Genomic DNA, 17,051 nt, shown 5'->3' on the forward strand with positions numbered 1-17,051 from the left:
AGAGATTGGGTTCCCCATGAATAGCCTTTGTTACAGCATTGTGGTGGGGTCTTGCTGGTCTCTGCCCAATGCAGTTGTTTATATAAATACAAGTAAGAAGTTAACTGAATGCTAGCAAACCTAAATGTTTTGGTGCTAGTTTTTGGTGAAAGACTGGGTTAGGTCTGTCTTTATTTGAACCAATTTTGCCCTCTTGAACTTGGGCCCAATCCAGCAAAGTTCTGAAGTCAATGGGACTGGACACTTTTTATGTCTTGATTGAAGGTTCTTTAATTCTTTATGGGTTCTCCAGTTTATTTCAGAAATCTCGTATTGCCATTATCCTTGAATTCCATTCTAAACCCGAGGCATGGTCCAGTGGCTAAAAGACACTGGGCTGGGACTCAGAAGTCATGCGTAGAGCTCTGCTGAGTTAAGTTATTCCATTTTGCAGAGGATTTCTATCCCACACAATATGGTCACTTGTTCCCGGGCAGTCCACCTAGGGGGCTGCCATCAACCCTAGAAGTCCTTGGGTCCCTGACTGCAAAGCAGGCTGGCAGGAAAGGGAGCAGGTTGTTTCGGAACTTTTCTGTCCAGCTCTGCTACAGACTTTCACAATGACCTTGAGTAAGTCACTTTGTCCCTAGTCCAGCAAAGCACTTAAACATATGATTAACTGTAACTTGATTTCAATGGAACTACTCAGAGATTTAAAGTTACACACAGGTTTAAGTGTTTTGCTGAACTGGGACTTTAATCTCCCCAGCTGTAAAATGGGAATCCAGCTGCTATCTCCCAGGAGTGTTTGTAAGTATAAATGTACTGATATTTCTGAGGTGTTCAGATTGTCTGAATAATCTATCATAGCAATCTGGATAATCTATCATAGCAATGCCAAGGCGCACAGATAGAGCTACTCTGCTGTATTTCATACTTAGTCCCTGAGCATCACTTAACGCTGATGTGCACAGACAAAGCATGGCAAACCTGAACATATTTTAAAGCTGTTACTGGCTCTGCTATTCTTTTTTCCCTGTTAAATGGCAGTAGTATATAGCTGGCCAAAAACTTTTTCCTGAAACTCATCTAGAGATGTTTTGCTTTTAGAAATCTAAAACTTGAGTCAACCTTATTCTGTTTAATGTCTCCACGAGTAACTAAAGTTTAAATCCACTTTATGGTCACCATCATTTATTAAAGGTGATTGTAAACAGGACTCTTTTTCTACACTTTTATCTCAATTTAATTGCTTTTTTGAAGTTTATTAAAATTAGGATTTCTAAAATCCTCTTTATGTTGCAATCTTTGTTGGACTGTGGCCTCAGTTTCTCTGGAAGTTACAACTTTGGCTTTTGTGGTATTTGGACAACATTTTCTTTAAGAAATCCCTTGAGGGATGGGGGAGAAATCTTGACTTTTAAAAAGTTGGGGCATCAATTTCCCTAACTCTTGGCTTTTTCTTCTATGTTGTCCTTTCAGACAGCACAATAGCAATAAAATATTTCAAGGGGAGCAGCTCTGGTCTGTGCTTCTCTTGAATGTGATCCAAGACTTAATATCCTGCTCCCTTTCTAAGAGCTGGATCCTTAATAAGCTCCTGCCAATTATTAGACTTTTTTTGGATGTGCCTCCCATGAACGATGATAATGTGTCAAGGATAGAACAGACTAGACTTAGGCCCAGAGAGGTGCTTGCCCTGAATTTGGGGGTGTTCAAAAATAGGAACGTGAAAAATATTTGCAAAATTCATATCCCTCTCTATAAAAATGAGCTGAATCAAAATACCCAGATCCAAACTCCCTTAAGTTTTTAGGTATTCAAAATCTATATCCAGCTCCAGATTTGGGGCCTTATTCTCCTCTGATGCCAGTTTTAAACAGGATTTGCCATACTGAATCAGACTAATGGTCCATCTAGTTCAGGATCCTCTCTCTGACACTGGCCAGTGCCAGCTGCTTCCGAAAAAGAAATCTTGCATTAGTTAGTTGGGGATTAGCCAAGAAAGTTTCCTCCTGATTCCCAGTAGTTAGAGGTTGTCTTGTCTTGAAGCTTTATATCCTTTTCAAAGCTCCTTTTTAAATACTAAATAATTCTGCATATTCTTATTATCCATATACAAGTTTACTCAATTGAGTTCTTCTTGATTTGCACCATTATAAGTGAGAAGTGAATCAGGCCCCTGGACTTTACAGCTTGTTCTCCTCTCTAAAACAAATTCTCTTCGTAAATTGATTAATTTTCCTGCCACAACTTGTAAGGCATCCAAGCAATGTATAGATTGCCACAGTTAGCCTCTATGCATCTAAGGCCCTTCTGAGAGCATCCCAGTAAGCTTGAGAAGAATGCTCAGAAAGTTTGATGCCAATGGAGCCCCTTACACAGATATATACAGGTTTGTTTTAGACTTCCCGTATAACCTTGGGTAAATCTCTCTGCCTCAGTTTCCCCTCCCGTAAAACAGAGGTGATAACACCCCTGGGAGGTAGACATTTGGAAGGATTAATTTATTAATATTTGTAAAATGCTTTGAGATCTGTTCTGTCTTATCAAACACATTTAAAATTGTCTGTACTGTTCTTATCAGCCTTCCCCTCTGTCAATTATCTGACAAAATAAGATATTTCATTTTGTCTGGGTTAGGAAATATCTCTAATGTAGCAAGGCAGCTCCTTGTTCTCAGAGTCCATGGCATTTCAGTGCCTCTGAAAATCACACCGCTTATTTAGACACCCAATTTTGAGAGGGTGCAGGCTCCACTCCAAACAGCTGTAAGTCAAGCTCTAAATGAGTATCCAAGACTTGCCCCTCTCTGTAGCTTCCCAAATACCCCTCCTGCCAAGTTAAGGTTCACCTGCCATATGCCAAGCCACTGGCTCAGCAAGTCCTTTGCTATTTTTGTCCCTTCTTTAGGGAGGCAGCTTGTCTGCTTAACTCAACTCGTAATTCTCAGATCATGGTCGGCAGGTCTTCAGGTTTGTCACGTGTAAAACCCTTCTGACTGCATGTGTATTGTTTTACTCTTGGAACCAATGACCTGTAGCATGAGGGCATGACCTGGACAGAATGACCCAAGCTTGGAATAAGGAATCACAGCTAAAAATACACCTTGTACTACCAATACGGAAATGTGGGCATTTTACATTCTAAAAGATAACTTGCATCTCAGAGATGCAAGTTATTTTTCTACCCAGTAAAAATACTTACAAAAAATAAGTAAGTCTCAATACTATAAATATATCCACCACATTTGTTAGCTTTTGGGTGAATTATAATCAATTTATTTTAAAAAATAGAACTAAATTAAGCCATAATTTCTGATCCAAGGGGGAGGGGTGACCCCTTTAATTCCTTACAAAACAGGACAGGGTTGAGAGGGACATCTGTTTGATTCCCCCCCCCCCAACCCCAATCCCTACAAAAACTGCAAGCCTATGGACAGATAACACCCTGGGAGGGATGAATAAATCCTGCACAGCCCACAACCTTTATTTATTTATTTTATTTTAGTTATAATTTCAAAAGTGTATAGGGTGAAATCCTGGCCCTATTGATTTCAGTAGGGTCAGGATCCCCTCTCCCCAACACTTTTTAGATCTGTATTGTATGGGCTTGATCCTAATCCCACTGAAATGAATGACAATGTTTCCATTGACTTCCATAGGCTTTAGATTGGACCCTAACTAAAGCACCTGTTACCAGTTCAGAAAGGACATGCACTGGGTGTTAGCATATCTTACTCAGACGTGTTCTTCCAGTTCAGGACAAAGAATAAAAGAGTCCCCCGAAGGTACAGCTGTACTTGTTTGGGACAGCCTAGTGATCTCTGTTGTGGCTCATGGGGGAGTACTGTTATCTAAGAAGTAACAAAACAGCCTTTGTGTAGAGCATAGAGCAGTACTTACAAAAGCCACAAGACAACTTTTAAATCTGTTTATAACAATGCTTGCAAGTCTCACTTCAAGGTGGGTTAAAGATGATCTTTCTCAGCTCAATAGCTTGATCTAGAGCACTGTAACAAATAAAAAGGGGCGGGCGGAGAAAATGCCCAACAAGCAAAGAACATACGAATTCACTGGGTCTTGCAACCTCTTGTTCTCCTGGCCACCAGCTGACTCTTGGTTGCCTGCCAATAACTTGCAGTCACTATTTCTGCTTGATTTTGTTCATTCCCTCCGAGCTGCCTTTACTTTTAGACTGCACTGAGGTTTCACCTCGTCCAATCTATATCAAAAGGTCTTGACACAGCCCTACGTACAAGTTGTATAAAAAATGAATGAATATTTTTGCCTTATGAAATATTGGCGAATGGATCCAAGTCCTAAAGTACTTATGCTTTTTTAATAGAGTGACTTCTGGTATGTTATGATGTGTGGTTGTTTGAAGCCAAATTCTGATCTCATTTATACGCACACAACCCTATGGACTACAGTGGGCTTGTATGTGTGTAACTGACAGCAGAATTTCACCTAATACTTTAAAGGTTTATAGCAGAAAATTACACTATTAGCCGGGGTGGTTGGTTTTTTTTTTTTGCTAATCATCCCACCTATTCTACTTGCAAGGTGTTCACTGACATGTTTTCCAGCAGAACTACTTCAGTTTAATCAAGACTGTACGGAAAAATAACTAATAATAATGATACTTTTAGATCTTATATTGCCTAATGGTAGAGTGCAAAAGCAACTTAATAAAAATGCTGCCATCAAATCAAAGATTAGGTTGGAAGTCAGAGAGGTTGCTAGTCTTGCTACTTGAGCCACATTTATTTTATTATAGTGAATTCATGTATCCATTTCCTGGGAACTGCTGTTGTCAGGCAATTATTTATATATTACCATGCACAGCACTTTATAATAGGTAGGGTGAGCCAAAGAATAGAATTCCTCTCTTGACAAGATTATAACCCAGGGCGTATACAATACAGTGCAAAACAATAGGCAGGTACCAAGTTAATGAACACAGAACATGCTGTACAGCTGGAATGTTTTGCAGAACAGGTGAATTTCGAGGAGTTTTTTGAAGGAGAGTGCTGGCTGGATACTAACTGGGAAGCCTTTCCAGGTGTGGGCTAGCATGGACCTGGTGAAAAGGGATAAAGATTCTGTCTACATGAGGGAAATTTCTAAATATTTCCCACTGTTGGTTCAGCTCCACTGACGTTAGTGAAGTTGGAAGACCTAATATAGGCTAAGGTGTTAAAAACACCAGTGGCAGGTGTTTACAAAGGCTCCCAAATTTAATACTGGCAGTGGAGCTGAACAAATGTAGAGAGGCCGACAGGGAGCAGACGGGAGTGAAGTCTGGGTGAAACAAAAGGAGTGGGAGGGAGTGCAAGAGAGGAAGTACAGCCTGTTCCTAATCGGAGTAAAACTGTACATAGTCCAAAATACAATACACAGCATATCATTGAAAAAGATGCCTAGACTGAACAATAACCTTTACGTTCCTTAACTTGTGTGTGCCAAGCAGTAGAATGTTCTGGTCATTAAGGAAATTAGCTTTTAAAAATTATTTTTAAAAAGTTTTTTAATTACAAGCTGCATTTTGCCTTTGTTATTAGATGGGGTCAGTCAGGTTACTGAAGTAATTATTGTGCTCTGCTTGGCACTGGTTATAGCTTAACTGGAGTAACTGCATTCAGTTCTGTATGGGGAAAAAAAAACACATGGACCAATTGAAGAGTTTAGAGGAGTGCAACAAAGATGGTAAGAAGTTTGGCAAATAGGACCTAAGTGGAAAGGTTAAGATAACTTGGCATCTTTAGCCTAAAGGAAAGACAAGTGTGCGTGGGGGACATAACAGGAAACATAAAGGAATGTTTTAAAGAGGACAAGGATCAATTATTCTCATTAGTCACTGAGGATAGGACAAATAATAATTGGCTGAAGCAGGAGGGAAGTTTTTAGGTTAAATATTAGGCAAAACTGTAGAAGAACTGTTAGACGATGGGACAAGCTGCCAAAGGCAGTTGTGCAATCTCTGTTGTTGGAGTTATTCGAGGCTAAACACCCATCTACAGGAACGGTTATAGAATAATTAAATGAATCCTGCCACAGTGCAGGGGGGGGTGGGCCCTTAGGGCCCCATTGATTCTACAGTTTGGTGAGGTATCCTGTTTCTCTAAGTTGTTTTGGTTGTGAGAAATCCAGCCTTTTAAAAATGTTATTTTGGCTGTCCAGAAAACTTTTAAAAACATAAAATATCAACTGGTTTGCAATCATGTGTTTCCTTTTAAGACTTCCGATCTCTCAGATTTCCTCTTTTCTATTGTGCAATCTCCTTTTTGTCCCTCTGAAAATGTGGGGACTAGGAAAGAAGGGGAGAAAGCACTTAATAGAATTGCAGTAGTTTATTCACTGGCCCCCTCTCTCCTCCTTTTAGCAGCAAAATTTGGGATTGCAGCCTTAAATTATCCCTGGAAATCACTGACAATATGCATGTCTTCATTTCTGTCTCTTCTACCTGTAAACAAATGATCTGTCAGATAGTGAGCAAATCTGCTTGCTTGTGAGTAGTCCCATTTAGAGAATCCGTCCCCATCACTTAATCGGTACCAACTAGGAGTAACTCCAAGTAGAGTTACACTGGTATAAAAATCACATAGAATCAGGCCCATGGACTTCAGTGAGTTGAGTCAATGGGATTAGGCCCAAAGACTCAGTAGGACAGATCCTGATGTCAGATGTATGGTGTATGTCAATGCATATATCAAAGTATGTGTCACCACGCTTGCAAGCAGAGCAAAACCTTTTTTTTTTTTTTTTTTTAAAGATATGTTGCACTGTTCTCTGTACATCTGAGATTACCATCTATTTGAGCAAATGAGTCATGAAGATGCAGCTATTATGTGTTACACCAGGGGTAGGCAACCTATGGCATGTGTGCCAAAGGCAGCACGCGAGCTGATTTTCAGTGGCATTCACCCTGCCCAGGTCCTGACCACCGCTCCGGGGGGCTCTGCATTTTAATTTAATTTTAAATGAAGTTTCTTAAACATTTTTAAAACCTTATTTACTTTACATACAACAATAGTTTAGTTATATATTATAGACTTATAGAAAGAGACCTTCTAAAAACATTAAAATGTATTACTGGGACGCAAAACCTTAAATTAGAGTGAGTAAATGAAGACTCGGCACACCACTTCTGAAAGGTTGCCGACCCCTGTGTTACACTGTGGTGATAAGAAGGCCAGTGAACTAACTTACACTGTTAGCAATGCATTACATATGCAGTTATAGACCAGCAAGCTGGGCTTGTTTGTTTTTCCATTAGCAGTATAGGTGCAAAACCAGAGCATTTTCGTGTTCTCTGAGAGATGGAGTAGGGTTCAAGCAACCACTCTGCTGCTGCTAACATGGAGGCAGAGGCACAGCTGTTCTTAGGGCTAAAAGAAAAGAGTTAGCAAGGATTTAACATGCCACCAAAAACAGTGGAGTCAAACCAAATCTCTCTTCTGCCAAGACTGAAATTGCTGAACATGCCCCCTCCCCCGCCAAGTATATTGTGTTTACCACCAAGCTAGAGTATTATCTCTGCAAAACAAGGATATATTTGTTATGGAGATTATCACTGTTTGCCAAATCAATACAGAGAGAAGGTGGGTTGGTCCAGTAAAAGATGTTGCCTAACTTCTGTTGGTGAGAAGGACAAACCCTGGAGTTTACACATAGCTCTTCGTCAGGTCTGGGACCTGTGCTCAGTGCAGAACAGATTGTCTAGCACAAGTTAACACACTTCAAGAGACCATTCAAGGTGAAGTGGCCCATTAATGCGGGGGGGAGGGGAGAGGCTTTCTCTCTAATGGCTACAATAACACTTCCCAATCAATAAAGATATAAACTAGAGTAGGAGATGCCAGTATAGTGTGATGCCCCTTAGGTTTGTGTTAAATCCCTAAGCCCCTCCACCCTTTTGTCCACTGTTGTGTTGCAATGAGTAAATTGGGGACAAGATTCTGCTCCTGACACCCTCTGGAGGGGTGTGTGGAAGGACTGCACTGCATCCAGGGAGCCCCCCAGGAGCCTGGGCCACACAGAGGTTTTGGGGGGCCTGGGCCAAAAGCTGAACCTGAGATCCTTCCAAAAAATGACCACTGATGGGAGGGTTGGAGAATGAGTCCACACCATGGTCACCATACTGCAGCAATTCCTGTCTGTGACCAGGTGGAGGGGGAAAGGGTGCCCAGATCTACTCATGGCAGCAGTAGCTCTGTCACCCTTGCAAAGGGTGTAGCATGCTCCAAACTCTAGGCTGGCTCAGCTCCCTTGGACAGTGGAGAGGAAGTGGGAGGAGCCCCACGTATCCTGGCCTTCATGCTCCTGCATGCACCTAGCAGCTGCTGGGGCAATAACAGAAACTCCACCTCGAGTCCCTGCTACCACCCCAACAGTCTAACCACAATCCTGTCTCAATAAGATTCTGTCCAGCTCCTGCATGGCTGCTCAGAGGAGGAGGAGCTTCTCATACACCCCTTCCCTCTCCCCATCCTCACACCCAAGGAAAATGGAGCCAATTTATGGTCCTGTTTGTGGCAGGGGCTGTTCCTTATTTTTCCTTAAAGGGACATGTGCACCTATGGCACCATATAAAGAAGAAGAAGAATCTCTGCTGAGAAATTTTTAAGATAGATACTTTTGTTAATCAGCCAAAATCTATGTTTCTAAAACAATAGGTGGGAGACAACACATACACCCTTATAGACATTATGTACCATACACATCTAATAGAGGAGAGAAGAAATTATTCTTTTCTTTTGTAATGTATATTAATGAGTCTGTGTCCACAGATTCACCCAGTGATTTTAGAGCTGTAGCCCCTTACTCAGTATCTGTTATCTCACTTCTTTCTCTTCCTCCTCTGCCTGGATTAAACCACATGTAGATTTAAAGGGAAGGGATATCTCCTCCCTCCATTGGTGAAACTAAGTAGACAGGAGAAACCAAGGAATCAGAAATATCTACACCAAAAAAAATGGTTCATAGGTTAGCACAGAAGAGAACTTATTCCTAATCACAATGATCTGAGTGGCAAATCAGCTGTACTAGCTTGCAGAAGACTGTCACAGCCCTTTTGCTGTTATCTGTACCCATTCTGTTCTGCTAGGAGCAAAGGTAACCTGGTGTTTCTACCGCAGCAACATCTGGACCCTTTGCAGGTCAATGTGAATTCATGTGAGAGAGTGTGAGGTGCCAGCATTAGGTGAGCAGATGTTATCAGTTTCTGTTTGGAGATAGTTTTAAAGGTGGATCCAGCTACGAGAGGGTAGAGCAAGAAAAGCAGGCACCACTTTGGGCGAGTGCAAGTGAGGCATAGGAAAATCACTCCAGAGATATCTTCAGAGACTAGTCAAGACAAAAGTTACAGCACAAGCATTTGGAAAGGGGCCATTGCAAACAACTTGTCCTCATTCCAGTTGAGCAACTGTAAGCAGGGACATTTTCAACACAGGCCATTTAGGGACAGAAGGAAAGATTGGATGGCATTAAAAGCAACTGCACAAATACACAGGCCTATGAAGATGTGGCCACCAGCCATGCATATTCAGAGCAACCTTTCCTGCTCTCCCCCCTCCCCTCCCCCAGTCCCTACCTCAGAAAGGGTCACACCTATTGCCAAACACGTGACATACCAGAGATTGGCATAATTTAACCTTTGACTGAATCACTTTTCTTAACTGGGGCTCATATTGAAGAGAGAGCAAGAGTGACGATGAGGGTCGGGGAGCAGAGAATAGGGGTAGGAAAAATGTTAAAGTAATCAATGTACTAGAGGGGAAAGAGGAGCTTTCCTTTGGTGAAATATTCCCCCTCTGATCCTTGGTTTTAACGGGCCTAGGAAGAGCCACAGTTACAGTCCTACATATTTTTTGAGGAAGTGCTGAGGTGGTGATGCCAAATCATTGAAGCCTTCTCTTTTCTCCCTACTCACAAGCTGCCCTCCCTCTGTCTTTCCCCTAGCATCTCAGAGTCAGCTCAGCTTGTTTTAAAACTTCGGCTGCTCTCACCACTTCTGTATTTCTTTTACATAAAGAACAACACAGTAATACCAGGGTATAAAATACATCGGAAGGACAGGTCGTGCTGGTGGGGGAGTGGCACTATAATGAAAGAAAGCATAGAATCAAATGAAGTGGACATCTTAAATGAACCAAACGGTACCATAGAATCCTTATGGATAGTAATTCCATGATTGAATAATAAGAATATAGCAGTACGGATATACTACCTACCGACCACCTGACCAGGATTGTGATAGTGACTGTGAAATGCTCAGGGAGATTAGAGAGGCTATAAAAATAAAAAAAAACCACCTCAGTAATAATGGGGGATTTCAACTATCCCCATATTGACTGGGTACATGTCACCTCAGGACGTCATGCAGAGATAAAGTTTCTTGACACCTTAAATGACTGCTTCTTGGAGCAGCTAGTCCTGGAACCCACAATAGGAGAGGCAAGTCTTAATTTAGTCTTAAGTGGAGCACAGATCTGGTCTAAGAGGGGATATAGCTGAACTGCTTGGTAATAGTAACTATAATATAATTAAATTTAACACCTCGGTGGCAGGGAAAACACTACAGCAGCCCAACACTGTACAGGGCCACTCAGAGGGGGTGCAATTGGGGCAATTTGCCCCCACGAGAGTTTTTCGGGGCCCCTGGAGTGGGGGCCTTCACTTGCTCCGGGGCTCCCAGAAAACTCTCACGGGGCCTGGACCCCCAGAGCATCTTTGGTGGCAATTCGGCGGTGGGGGGGCCTTCTGCTCTGGGACCTGCCGCTGAAGTGCCCCGAAGACCCGCGGTGGCAGGTCCTGGGGTGGAAGGACCCCCTGCCACAGTGCCGGGTCTTCAGCGGCAATTTGGCGGCGAAGACCCCAGGCCGCCTGAATCCTCTGGGCGGCCCTGGCACTGTAGCAGTTATTTTCAGAAAGGGGGACTACACAAAAATGAGGAAGCTAATTAAACAGAAATTAAAAGGTACAGTGCCAAAAGTGAAATCCTTGCAAGCTGCATGGAAACTTTTTAAAGACACCATAACAGAGGCTCAATTTACATGTATCCCCTTAATTAAAAAACAGAGAGAACCAAAAAAGTGCCACAAAGGTAAACAACAAAGTAAAAGAAGCAGTGAGAGGCAAAAAGGCATCCTTTATAAAGTGGAAGTTAAATCCTAGTGAGGAAAATAGAAAGGAGAAACTCTGGCAAGTGAAGTATAAAAATATAATTAGGAAGGCCAAAAAAGAATTTGAAGAACAGTTTGCCAAAGACTCAAAAAAAATATTTGCTATTATTTTTTAAGTCAAGTACATCAGCAATAGGAAGTCTGCTAAACAACCAGTGGGGCCACTGGACGATAGAGATGCTAAAGGAGCACCCAAAGACAATAAGGCCATTGTGGAGAAACTAAATGAATTATTTGCATCAGTCTTCAGAGTTGAGGATGTGAGGGAGATTCCCAAACTTGAGCCATTCTTTTTAGGTGACAAATCTGAGGAACTGTCCCAGATTGAGGTGTCATTAGAGGAGGTTTTGGAACAAATTGATAAACTAAGCAGTAATAAGTCACCAGGACCAGATGGCATTCAGCCAAGAGTTCTGAAGGAACTCAAATGTGAAATTGCAGAACTACTAACTGTAATATGTAACCTACTATTTAAATCAGCTTCTGTACCAGATGATTGGAGGATAGCTAATGTGATTCCAATTTTTAAGAAGGGCTCCAGAGGTTATCCCAGCAATTACAGGCTGGTAAGCCTGACTTCTGTACTGGGCAAACTGGTTGAATCTAAGAACAGAAAGAATGGAATTGTCAGACATATAGATGAACATGATTTGTGGGGAAGAGTCAACATGTTTTTTGTAAAAAGAAATCATGCTTCACCAATCTACTAGCATTCTTTGAGGGGGTCAACAAGCATGTGGACAAGGGGGATCCAGTGGATATAATGTACTTAGATTTTCAGAAAGCCTTTGACAAGGTTCCTCACCAAAGGCTCTTAAGCTGTCATGGGATAAGAGGAAAGGTCCTCTCATGGATCAGTAACTGGTTAAAAGATAGGAAAAGGGTAGGAATAAATGGTCAGTTTTCAGAATGGAAAGAGGTAAATAGTGGTATCCCCCAGGGGTCTGTATATTCCTATTCATAAATGCTCTAGAAAAAGGGGAAAGAGTGAGGTGGCAAAATTTGCAGATTCAAAACTACTCAAGATAGTTAAGTCCAAAGCAGAGTGTGAAGAGTTACAAAGGACTCTCACAAGGCTGGGTGACTGGGCAACAAAATGGCAGATGAAATTTCATATTGATAAATGCAAAGTAATGCATATTGGAAAAAAATAATCCCAGCTAAACATACAAAATGATGGGGTCTAAATAGCTATCGCTGCTCAAGAAAGATCTTGGAGTCGTCGTGGATTGAGCACATGTTTTGAATACTATGTGCAGCAGCCGTCAAAAAAGCTACCAGAATGTTAGGAACTATTAGGAAAGGGACAGATAATATGACAGAAAATATCATATTGCCTCTATATAAATCCATGGTATGCCCACAGCTTGAATACTGCATGCAGATGTGGTCTCAAAACAGATATATTGGAACTGGAAAAGGTTCAAAAAAGGGCAACAAAAATGATTAGGGGTATGGAACAGTTTCCCTGTGAGGAGAGATTAATAACACTGGGACTTTTCAGCTTGTAAAAGAGATGAGTAAGGGGGGATATGATAGAGGTCTATTAAAATCATGGCTGGTGTGGAGAAAGTAAATAAGGAAGTGTCATAACACAAGAACTAGGGGTCACCAAATGAAATTAATAGGCAGCAGGTTTAAAACAAAGGGAAGTGTTTCTTCACACAATGCACAGTCAACCTGTGGAACTCCTTGTCAGAAGATGTTGTTAAGGCCAAAACTATAACAGAGTTCAAAAAAGAACTAGATAAATTCATGGAGGATAGGTCCATCAATGGCTATTAGCCAGGATGGGAATGGATGGTGTCCCTAGCCTCTGTTTGCCAGAAGCTGGGAATGGGCAACAGGGGATGGATCACTTGATGATTACCTGTTCTGTTCATTCCCTCTGGGGCACCTGGCATTGGCAACTGTTGGCAGACATGATACTGAGCTAGATGGACTTTTGGTCTGACCCAGTAGGCTATTCTTATGTTGGCTCCAGTGCCTCGGAGGTTGGGGAGGGGACATAACAGGACTAGGGTGCCAGCCGTGACCAAGGCTTGTGCTTCCTAAGGACAAGCTCTGGACTGCTATTGTCAATGGATATTTCAGAACTGCTTCCCTCCTCCCCCACTTAGCCAAACCTCACAATACAATTTCATCCAATGAAGTTTTAGCAGGAGGAGTCTGGCTGGCTCCGCTGGCTGGTGTTCAGGTGGGGAGCCATTCATCTCTAGGTCACCGATTTGAATTTGGCCCATGTTGTGGGTAACCACAAGCCATTCCCTTCTGATAGCAGTTCAGTGCTATATGCAAAATATGTAGGTAGTCTCAGATCCTAGGCAATATATCTAGATCACGAAAGCTAATAAATGGGCTAATAAATTACTCTCTCATCTCTCCAAGGCTAATAGTGAGGCGCGTTGGTGAGGGGGTGTGAGAATGTCTGCACTGCCCCTACCCTAGGAGAGGCACCTGTTGGGTGAAGAAATGGAGAACTTGAGTCTATTGGGCTGAGGATCCAGCACTTTTAAACAGTATTAATTTCACTTATATTTGTAAGCGCAAAACAAAACAGCTATTAGAACAGGGACCTTAAATGTATTCGTGCTGTTTCCTACTGGCATTGTGTACTTATTAATAAGGCTAAGTTTTTTGTCTCAGATATTTTTAGAAAAAGTCAGGGACAGGTCACACAAATTCATGGAAGCCGTGACCTATCCCTGACTTTCACTAAAAATATCCCTGACAAAAGGGATAGGCGGATTTAGTACCCGCTGCCGCTGGGGCTCCTAGTCCTGCACAGCTGCGGAATGTGGGAGCTTCGGGGTCCCCTTGCCTGCAAAGCTGGGCTGCTGCGGGGTCCCCTCGCCCCTGGCTGCAGTTGGGAGCTGCAGGGTCCCCCAGCCACTCACCACGTCTGGGTAGCTGCAGCTGGGCAGCTATGGGGTTTCCCCCGTTGCCACTGGGCTGCTGCAGGGTCCCCCTGCTGCCCGCTGTGGCTGGGCGAGGGCTGGGAGCTGCAGGCACGGGGCTGGCTGGGAGTTCCAGCCCTGAAGCAGAAAATGTCACGGAGGTCAATGGAAGTAATGGATTCCATGACCTAATCAAAGCCTTGCTTATTAATACTATATTGTAATTTATATCTTCAAAATGCTGTGCAAATTTGAACAAATTAATCCTCCCACTATTCCAGGTGACAAGTAATTCATTATTCTTATTTCTGACATGCTATAGATACATCTAGCTGGAAACTATTGCAAATAAGTACACTAAATTCTATCTAGTAAACAATAACTCTTGAGGCTTGGATCCAGCAAAGCACTTATGCACAAGCTTAAGTTTAGGCACATGAGATGCCCCTTTGAAGTTAATAGGACTTCTTGCAGGTGACAGAGACACATGCTTAAGTGTTTTGCTGGGCCGAAGCCTTGATTAGGAACCACAGGGTCCTACTTCTCTAGAAAGTGTATAGCAGGGGCTATATTTCATTGTACTTGTATGAAACACCAAAAACAAAAAAACAAACAAACAAAAAAACCAAAACAAAAAAACCCACCCAACCCCTCCCCCGTCAAAACCCAATCACCCTAAACTAATAACTGAGAGATCTGGCGTTAGCCCTTTAATTAGTATTAAATTCACCACTAGTCAGAAGCTGACAGGAGCGATAGCCTGCACAAGTATTCCGTTCTACACCTGTGGTACTTAGGTTGTACTTCTTCTTTGGTTTCTGAAATAGAAAGAGCTCAATTGCTCTTTGGAGCTAGCTCCATTTGGCACTTGGACATGAAGTCCCCTAGGACACAGCCCTAATTGCTTTTCCTTTACTCACCATCTCAGAAGGACCTCAGCTTTTTCTTTGCTGCAGTTATTCATGTACAGGTTTTCTTTCCCTCTTATCTATTTTCTGTGTGATGGTTTCTGTCGCGGGGGGGGCGGGGGAAGGGAGGAGAGAAGTTGTTCTTTAGCAAGCCAAATTCTACAGAACACAGCACATCTTGAATACTTGGCAGCTCTTCAAACTTCCTCAAGAGGCTGTTAAAGGGCCCCAAGAAGGGGTAAGGCATTATCAGCTCATTTTTAGCATGCCAGAGTGTATTATTTTACACATCTAGCAACATGATGTGTTGCATCACAGTCCACCTCAAGAGCCCAAAGGAGATCATGACACAGTACCTAAGGAATATCTGATGTCATCTATGCTACAAGACTGTGTAGTTGATAAATGAGCAGCTGTGCAATTGAGCCATAAACATGTACTAAAGTAAAGACAGAAGTTAAACATTATGTTATCTGCCAATCATCCATTGTTCAGAGGGAATATCCTGAGTAGATGACTGTGCTGGGGTGTCTTAAAAATGTATGCATAACTGCTGGAAGTGGGCCCTTTGACATCATTTGGGATTAAACTGTTGGCAGCAGAAACTTGCGTACTCGGAGTATGATGTGGCTCTGTTTCACAGCTTCCAGCCACATGGGAAAGAGGTATGGTCTAGTGGGAAATTCAGTCCGTTAATAGAATCCAGATCACGGGAGAAAGTTTTCTTTCAGGCTTTTTTGTAATGCAGGATTAATGGCAACATAATGTATCATCTTAATTGGAAGCAACATTCTATCTCTAGTTGAGCATAAGCATGGGTCTCGGAAGTGGAACAAGTGATGCAATTCTGAGCTTGATCAAAAAAACAAAACAAAACGACTATTCCTGAGATGTGCAGGATACGGTGCTGTACCATGACAATGCCAGAAAATGGAACGGGTCTCTGAGAAAGTGGGTGGGGTATTATGAGGCCAGGAGTGAATTATATATTGCTACCTGGGAAAGATGCTTATAGCTACTGTTCATTGCAGGAAATTTAATTTTGGCTATAACTTGCCTAAGTGGGCCATTAATAGGTATTGCCAAACCAGCTTGCTGTGACAGTGAGTGTATTATATTCATATATACCATGGTGTTGCTTCGCATCATTTCCTGGCTTATTGAGTAAATGGGAGTTTAACTTTTGAAGTAAGTTCTCAATCCATCACAAATATCCTCTGCAGCTCACTAGAGAGGAATAGGTGTCATTTTGTGCTATGTCTGATATGTGTGGCAAGCAGCCCCATGCCAGTCATCCCACCTCTGAAATTGTTATTGGTCATCCTCTTTGTCAGGTTCTGACAAGCGTCCCCAATAAGAGAGGGCCTGAAGCACAAATGTTGTAAGGGGCATAAGGAGAATGAGCTACACATGCTCACAGGAAAGGAAAATGAGACGCAACATGCTGTTACAGGCTATCAAAAGGAACTCAGTGTATCCAAGCACATTGGTGTTTGTGAATTATTTCTGGCCATCAGGACTGCAGGCAGGGGCACTGAGATAAAATCCATTTCTTTGCAGAAAAGGGCATGTTCTGGGGTGGAGACAGTCACTGGGGGGAATACCAGATGGTTTGCATGACCAGATGCGCAGGCACTGCTCACATCCTGGAACATGCAGCTTTTGCCCTCTTATATATGTATTTCCTTTTGGGGAGGAGAACATTTGGCCACATGACTTTAGAAAATGGATTAGGTACTCATGCTATTCCTGATTGTTACATGGTGAACTCCCCCAGTATTAATGACCACATCTGAGTAAGCAAATCTCCAACACGCGCTGTTTCCATTTAGATCAAATGGCATGTGCATTTTTTGAAAGGTGCCTTATTGAAAGACAGACATTTGATGCAGTAGTTACTTTGATGGCTAGTGACTAATGTTTGCAGTAAAATCCAGTGCAAATCGCTATGATACAGTTTAAACCCATCTTTGGTATCCAGCCAGGAAAAATTGTGGAAAGAGAAAGCTGCACACAGAGAAGGATGGCTTATTCAATAGGGAAACCAAGGAATTTAATCATGATAGGCCATATTCATCCTAT

Source organism: Mauremys mutica, chromosome 4, assembly GCF_020497125.1.
Source record: "Mauremys mutica isolate MM-2020 ecotype Southern chromosome 4, ASM2049712v1, whole genome shotgun sequence".
Classification (NCBI taxonomy): Eukaryota; Metazoa; Chordata; order Testudines; family Geoemydidae; genus Mauremys; species Mauremys mutica.